Source organism: Mustela nivalis, assembly GCF_964662115.1.
Source record: "Mustela nivalis genome assembly, chromosome: 1".
In the NCBI taxonomy this organism is placed as follows: Eukaryota; Metazoa; Chordata; class Mammalia; order Carnivora; family Mustelidae; genus Mustela; species Mustela nivalis.
In genome coordinates, this window is record NC_139020.1 from 113,557,667 (window position 1) to 113,565,880 (window position 8,214).

Sequence of the window (8,214 nt, forward strand, 5' to 3'; positions counted from 1 at the left end):
CCCTGGGATTTGAATATCTAACAAGACCGTTTTAGGAATATTTCTTTCAGGGATGGTAACAGACTTAATGGTAACTTTTTATGTTTTAAAGGGAGATGACCTAGAGATTGTGTTTAAATTCAGTGGTATAGGGGATTGAGTGGTTTATGACATGGGGGATTTGGGATTTTTTAGTGAAGAAGCTGTGGGAATCACTGCATTATATAATTATGGGACGTGGTTAGTGATGGTCACTGACTGGTGTCTTCATTATTATGGAGGTGACTCATGGAAATTAAATAGTAATAAGCTTAGGGTTAATATATTCAGAAAGGAGTAGAAGTCATTTAGTTAGGCCTTTTTGGTTAGAAATTTGGGTGGAGGTTCTTATTTGAAAATAAGAGATGAATTTTTGTAGCACATTTTCTAGTCAAATTAGGTCTAGTAGTAGTGATGCTGATTTTTGGCTTGCTGACAGATTCAGAAATGATGGTAGGTGGTATATAAGAGTGGGAAAATATCCCAAGAGATCTGAGAATTTAAATAGGATTCCAGGATAAACTCAAGTTTTATGCTGTGTGGTTGAGTTCTAATGCCAGGATGAAACCTATAATTGTCACCGTAAGGGCTGTTAATTTCAGATAATAAGACATAGTGATGGGTTGAGTGGTCGTTGGTGTAATATTATAGGAGATTAAAAATACTTCGAAGATGCTTCCACCTACAATGCATTTAATAGAGTTAATTAAGGAAGAGTTATTTTCATTGGTTAAAACCTTTCTCCACTCCTCTCGTCCGCCTCTTCCCAACGTTTACATCAGCAAACTGAATGTTTACCTCTCTGGTAGTCTGCCCAAGTTGATGAAATTGAAATCCTCAGCATCTTCTTTGGTTGCTTTCTCTCTCCATTCCAACCTTGTTTGTGCCTCTGTTAGACAAATCAGAGATTCCAGGTGTGTAATAGTGATGGGTGAGCTGCTTAATCATTGGCTCTGTTTCTGGAGCTCAAGGTAAAAATCTTAAAGAGTTTGAGCATTTCTGTGGATAGCCTTGGATAGACATACTGTTGAGAATAACAAATGTGTTTTCTCAGTAGCTGGTGAAGAGTTGGATCTACTGTTTCTCTGGGAACCACCTTTCATCTTTCTGATGATGGTTTCAGAAACAATTTTACATTCAGATTTTGTCCTAGGTTGTCTTCTTTAAATAACCAGTCTTGCTCTCTTTGCATGCAGAGTTCTTTCTCTTATTATTTCCAGTAGTCTTAATTATGTTTATTAATATTATTCACATCTGTTAGTTCTCAGATTACACACAAAACTTCATTAGACATTAGACAAAGTTCTAAGGGGTTTTTGTCTTTTCTGAAAAGTTTGCAACGGAGATAACATGAACTTACTTGACTTTCGGCAAACACAGGCAGAATAAGTTTTACATTTAATGCTGATAATTCGAAGGAGATGACCAGTAACCTGAAGTTAGCTTTAGTTACTGAATATTTTTCAAGATCCTGTGAGTTGAAAAACATTTGGGTTAGTTTGTACCTTTGAGTTCTAGAATGCCCCATTCTTACAAGTGGTTGCCTTTAAACCAACTAGAGCGTTCTCACACATCAATTGAAGCAATGCCATCCAGAGACAGAGCAAATATTTCACATTTACAACATAAATGGACACACATACAAATACGCAAGCAAGACACAAAATTTAAAGGCCCACTTTCCAAATCTCTCCCTTTTACAGAACAAATCTAAGTGCAAGATGATATTACCATTTATGGCCCTGTTAAGCAGTCATTGTTCTCTAAAGTCTAATGAATATTGTGGCCAACGAGGGTGGCAAAAAAACAAAACAAAACAAACCTAATTTTGGAGAAGACAGTCTAGAGAGCTGCGTGCACAAATCCAGTGGTCATTTCCTACTTTCCAATTAGAACACGGCTGGTTTTATTCAAAGATACCAAAAGCTGCCACAACAAACAAACCAAATGAAGGCCAGAGGACCTCCATGAGTATTGGTTCCTTTTCAAAAGTTGGGGCTTCACAGACTGAACCAGTTTCCTAGTTTCTAGTTCCTCCCTAAAAGTTGGGGCTTTAATGACCAAGCCAAATGGCTTCCTAGGCAGAATTTGTCAGTCACGCAAGAAAAGGAGGCGAAGAGAACCAAACCCCTCTATTTGGAGGCTACCGAATGGAAGAAATCTAAGAGAGCCAAACCAAATGGGAGGAAGAAGTCAGCTCATGTGCCTTGGCACAAGAACTACGCCCCAAGAGATGTCTGTCCAGACTGAAACCAAAAACCACTTCCTTGTACAAATGTTAAATTAAGCCCCAAAGGTTGGCGGCGGCCAGTCAGAATGGGGACCTGGGGACCATCCCTAGGACAAAGAGCCTAGGCAGCTGCTTGGACTTGTCACTGGACTCCTGTTCCCAGTGGGGCTGGCGAACCACAGGCAGAGAGCTCCCGGCTGGCTCTCCAAGTGTGTCATGGAGCCTCAGTTTGCCTGCAGCAAAGACCGTTGTCGAGACATCCCATGAGCAGCAAAGAAAGGACTTATTTGAGAGGAAGCCAGACAAGAGGACAGGAGGGCAAGCCTCACATGGCCTGTCCAAAGAGGGAGAGTCGGGGAAATTTAAAGGCAAACAAAAACGGGTCCGGATGAAATGTGGCAGCTGGGCTTATTAGCGTGCAGCTGTGATGGGTCCCATTCATCCTTTGGTGGCTGGTTTCCTGGGCACTGAGTTCTGTGCCTTCTCCAAAGACCTTGACGGTCCATGGTTCATGCAGCCCACTGACAAACACCCAGGCCTCACAGGCAATGAGGGTAGGGCCTGGGGTTGCTGGCATGGGAGAGTGTCAGCTTTTCAACATTTCTGATGTTTGCTAAGAGACTGCTAGTTTCAGGGAGAACACCCTCAGGAAGTGGTGGCAGAGTACAAAGGAGACTAAAGGGGACCAGAGTACAAAGGAGACCCCCCCAAACTACCTGGCCATCAGATAGCATCCTCTCATGTTCCCTGGCCTTCCAGACCAGGTGTTCCCACTCAGGGACTGTCGGAGACACACAGAAGTAGTTACCTCTCCTAGGAGAGCACTGGGCTGGGTCAGGGTGATACCACGTCCTCGTCTAGCTCATAGGCATGCTGGTGGCCTTGGTAAAGCTTGTCTCTTTGGACATCAGGTTCCTGGTCTATAGAGGTAAGAATTTGGATTTTACATTCATTAATTTGGTTCAAGAACTCTTCCTCTGGTGCCTCTTCTGGGCCAGGCCTGTGTTTAGTGAAAAGGAGGCAGCAATGCTCAAGACGGTCCCTACATTCCTGATGCTTAAGGTCCAGTGAATAATACACTGAATAAGGAATAATAAGTATGCTAATATTTATGACACAGGACTAGAGGGGGCAACAGGAGTATTTAATAGGGGATCTAAGCCAGCTTGTTGGTGAAGAGGGGTGGGTTAGGGAAGGCTTCCTGGAGGTAGTGACCCTTAAGGCAAAGTAGGATCCTAAAGGAGTTGGGAGAGAGAAAAGGTGCTAATGACTAAGAATGGGAAGGTACTTTCTCCAGAGCCTGCACTTCTCGAGGGCAGGAATCCTGTCTTGATCTTCTTCAGATGCCCTGGCTGGAACATAGTAAGCCTTGAACATGAATTTGCTGGCTGGATGACCATCTGTCATTGCATAAGCCTTGTAAGGGAGGGACCTCGTGACCCAGACTTTACAGATGGGAACCCAGTCTGAGCCCCATAGCCTGCTCTTGGTGAAGCCTCATCTGCTGGCTTCCAGATCAATGCCACATCCAGATGTCAGGGTCAGATGAGGTTCCAGAGGCAACAGGAGATTGAGAAGAGTTGCTGACCACATGAAAAAGGGTAATAATTTCTGTAGCTTTCCTCCTTTTTTTTTCCCCCCCTCTCTCCAAGTGGCAACTATTGAGTCTTTCTCTCTTAGAACAGCTGCCCGGCTGCCTCATTTTCTGCTTGCATATAATTTCTGAGTATGGACTTTACACTTTTGTGCTTGCCTTTTCCATCTGTGCCTGAATTGGCAATTCGAAGGCGCAGCCCTCTCTCCTGTCTGGAAGCCAGAGAGGGGCCTTCCCCATAGGCCCTGGAGAGCCCAGCTGCTCTCCTGGGGTCAGACAGGCCTGGAGGGCTCTCCACAACCCCCCATCAGACCCTCCAGGGCTGCCAGGGAAGTACACAGATGGCTTTTCTGGGAGGGCAGGTATGCACATTTCCATATTAACCAATTATTTAGCAGCGGTTAAAAAGGTTGATGAGTCCCAAACCCAGCACATTATACTGATCCATAAACAAAAGGACATGCTACCATTTCTGCTATGGGGTCTTGGGGACATTTCTACTCGGACCTGAATGCTCATTATTTTGGAGGAAGTGCCCCTGATCCTTTGGTCTGATTCTAAATTGGTCCCTTATCCTTAAAGACCCTCACTACCACCTCGCCCCATCTCCTGGGTTACATGAACAGAGCATCTATTATAGAGGCAGGATCTGAGGACAGTCTGCCGTGACACCCAGATTCAAGACAGGCTATGGTCATCCTCATGCCATCCCGTTTCCTGTTCTGCACCTTACTCGGTCAGTTACAGTGACCCTAATTCCTCCTCACATAGCTCCATCCCCGAACAGCCCTCCACATCACTGTCTCAATGACAGCACGGTTGCATCTCAGACATGATGATAAAAAGAAAAATATTGAAGTAAGGGCAGAACAATTATAAGTGGTAGAGGACTAGGTAATCCTAACTGAAAACCTCAATAGTGTGTGGAAGAAGACAGTAATGGAGTTTATCTTATTCCATAAAAGGTATGCAAGACGGTCAGGGGACATAAATGTCCCTTGACACAGGATTCACTGAAGTGTTCAGAAGTTTGATCTGTTGTCTTTCAATGTGTTCAGAAGGCAGAGCATGTAGTATGCCCTATCCCATCAAAACCACGGAAGCCCCCCTGCTGGTTGCCACCTGATGGCAGCAGCTTGAGGATGGAGCATGGCTCTTAGCTGGACTTTTCCAAGCCAACTAAGAGTTAGCATTACACTTGACCCTTAAATGACACAGGTTTGAACTGTGTCCACTTATATGCGGATATTTTTCAGGAAATACAGTACGGTCCTATAAATGTGTTTCCTCTGATGACTTAATAACACTTTTTCCCTCTAGCTTACTTTATTGAAAGAATGCAGTATATAATCTATATAACATACAAAAAATATATATTGACCAATTTTTTTTATTATTGGTAAGGCTTCCAACCCATACCAGAGTATTGGTAGTTAAGCTCTTTGGGGAGTCAAAGTTATACACAGATTTTCCACTGGTGGGAGGGGGGAGTTGATGTCCCTCACCGCCATGTTGTTCAAAAGTCAACTACAGTTTGAAGTCTTAATTGTTAATGAAATGATAGCAAAGCTGTTCTGTCTATGAAGAGATGTGAGATGATATTCAGACACTTTCCCCCAGAACTGGTCAGGAAAAGTTTCTGTGCCCATTGGCTAGTCACTGGCAAAGAGAATGTGGTCTGGAGTTAGTCACATGGGAGAAGGATGGGCACACAGATCAAACTCAGACCCTGCTAGCAACATTTCATCGCCAACCTTTCCACTACCTCTGCTTAGACCACAGGTCAGGCACGTGGGAAGGGAAGGGGAGAGTAAAAGGCTGAGAGGAGGTGGAAGGCGCCAGCACACAGATGACCAGACATGATTGCTATCAACCTTAGAATGACGAGGGCTCACTCAAGCATTCGCAGATTTCCTTAATAAATTATAGATATAACTCTTTCTTGCTTAGAATATCAAACGAGAAATTTCCTCCTCCCTAGAGGAAGTAGCAGCTCTTATGATTGCCTCTATTTGTCTGCTTCAATAGACTTCCCTCATTGCCTATTCTGGGATTTGGCCAACACATCTGCATTTGTGTCTTTCATATTTGGTCTCTGTATACTTTTGAGAGTTCTTTTTCGCCACATTCTTGGGTTTTTAGTCTGCCCTGCCTTCTTAGTCCTCTTCACCCCACCACAACTTTCTATGGACATAGGGAATAATCTTGCACAAAGAAAGTTCTCCCAGCCTGTGGCTTACCTTGTTATATTCTTAATGTGTCCTTCAAAGAGCAAAAGTTTATAACTTTGAGAAAGTCCAGTTCTTCAAATTCATTTTTTTTTCTTACAAAATATGCTTTCTTGGTTCTAAGAAATCTTTGCCTACTCCCAAGGCTGAAAATATTTTCTCCTCTGTTTTCTTCTAGAACTCTCACATTGTTAAGTCATATATTTAGGTCTATGATCCCTGTCCCATCAATTATTCTGTATGGTGTGATACAAGGGGGAATGCTACTTTTCCCCATAGAGACAGTGATTTGACTGAACACTGCTGAAAGGTCTTTTCTTTCCCCTGAGGAACTGCCTTGGCTCCTTTGCAGAATATCCAGAATAGTCATATACATGTGGTGCTCTTTCTGAATTCTGTATTTTTTTCCATTGATTTCCATGTCTGTCTTTTCACTGAAATGGTACCATATTTATCACTATGATTTCATAGTTAGTTTTTAAATTGGAGAGTATAGGGGCACCTGGGTGGCACCGTTGGTTAGGCGTCTGAGTCTTGGTTTCAGTTCAGGTTCTGATCTCAGGGTCGTGAGATCCAGCCCCCCCATCATGCTGCTTATAGAGCCCTGGATCTGGCTGTACATGTCAGCTTAAGACTCCCTTGCCTCTGCCCTCCCCCATACACATGCACACATGCAAGTGTGCGCGCTCTCTCTCTCTCAAATAAATAAATGAATCTTTAAAAAATAAAATAAAATTGAAGAGTCCTCCAATTTTGGTCTTTAAAAAAATTGGATTTGGGGAGCACCTGGGTGGCTCAGTGGGTTAAAGCCTCTGCCTTAGGCTCAGGTCATGATCTCCGGGAACTGGAATCGAGCACTCTACTCAGCAGAGAGCCTGCTTCCCCCTCTCTCTGCCTTTCTGACTCCTTGTGATCTCTCTCTCTCTCTGTCAAATAAATAAATATTTTTATGGGTATTAAAGGAGGGCACCTGTAGTGATGAGCACTGGGTGTTATATGCAACTAAGGAATCATTGAACACTGCATCAAAAACTATATGATGCGCTATATATTGGCTAACTGAACATAATAAAAAATTGGATTTTCTAGGTCTTTTGTATTTTCAAATAAATTCTAGAATCAGCTTACCAATTTGTGTTTTTTAAAAGTCCACTTGAATTTTGATTGAGATTGTGAGAAATCAGTCTATAGGTCATTTGGGGGAAAATGGCCATCTTAATGATATCAAGTCTTCCAACTCTTAACTGTGATACAGCTTTCCATTAATGTAGTCTTTAATTTTCCTCATTAATTTTTAATTTTCAGTGTATAAGTTCTTGGACATATTTTGTTAGATAAATATCTAAGTAATTTATGTTTGGGGAGGCACTATCAAAATCTCCCATATCCAAGTTGACCTTTCATTGGTAGTATATATTTGTTTAAATTAATGAATCAGTCTTTTCTGGGAGAAATATTGGAAAAATTGGTATAATTTCATCCTTAAATGTTTGGTAGAATTCACCAGTAAAATTATATGGCCCTGGTGTCTTTTCTTCTTCCTCACCCTCTCCTCCTCCTCCTTCTTCTTCAAGATTTTATTTATTCATGAGAGACAGAGAAAGACAGACAGAGAGAGAGAGAGGGAGAGAGAGAGAGAAGCAAAGGGAGAAGCAGCCTCCCTGCAGAGCCAAAACCCCAATGCCAGACTCGATCCCAGGACTCCGGGATCATGACCTGAGCTGAAGACAGATTCTTAACCAACTGAACCACCCAGGCACCCTGTTGTGTGCTGTTCATTTTGAACATTATTAGTTTTTTATTGTGCTTCTTTAATAGCAGACCTATTCAGATTATCTGTTTCTCCTGTGTGAGTTTTGGTGTTGGTGTCTATCAAGGAATTAGTTCATTTATTCTAAGTTATTAAATCTGTGAGCATAGAGATACCCATAGTACTCCTTTATTAAACTTTAGTGTCCATGGGATCAGTAGATGAGTCCTCATTTATTTCTAATATTGAGGTTTTATCCTGGTTAGTCTGCCTAGAGATTTATCAAGTGTATTGATTTTTTTCAAAACACTAGCTTTTGATTTCATTGATTTTCTAGATTGATCTCCTGTTTTCAATTTTGTTTATTTTATGCTTTAATTTTTATTTCTTTTCT

At 42.2% G+C, this 8,214-nt stretch overlaps 1 long non-coding RNA gene across 1 annotated transcript; it reads right to left on the reverse strand.

Annotated features, from left to right (window-relative positions):
* Window positions 1–705: 705 nt before the first annotated feature.
* Window positions 706–6,213, reverse strand: LOC309862512. The gene is made up of 4 exons (XR_014310557.1): window positions 6,083–6,213; window positions 3,057–3,168; window positions 1,379–1,489; window positions 706–907 (listed from the first exon to the last, which is right to left on the reverse strand). It is a non-coding gene; the product is annotated as an uncharacterized lncRNA (long non-coding RNA).
* Window positions 6,214–8,214: the final 2,001 nt, after the last annotated feature.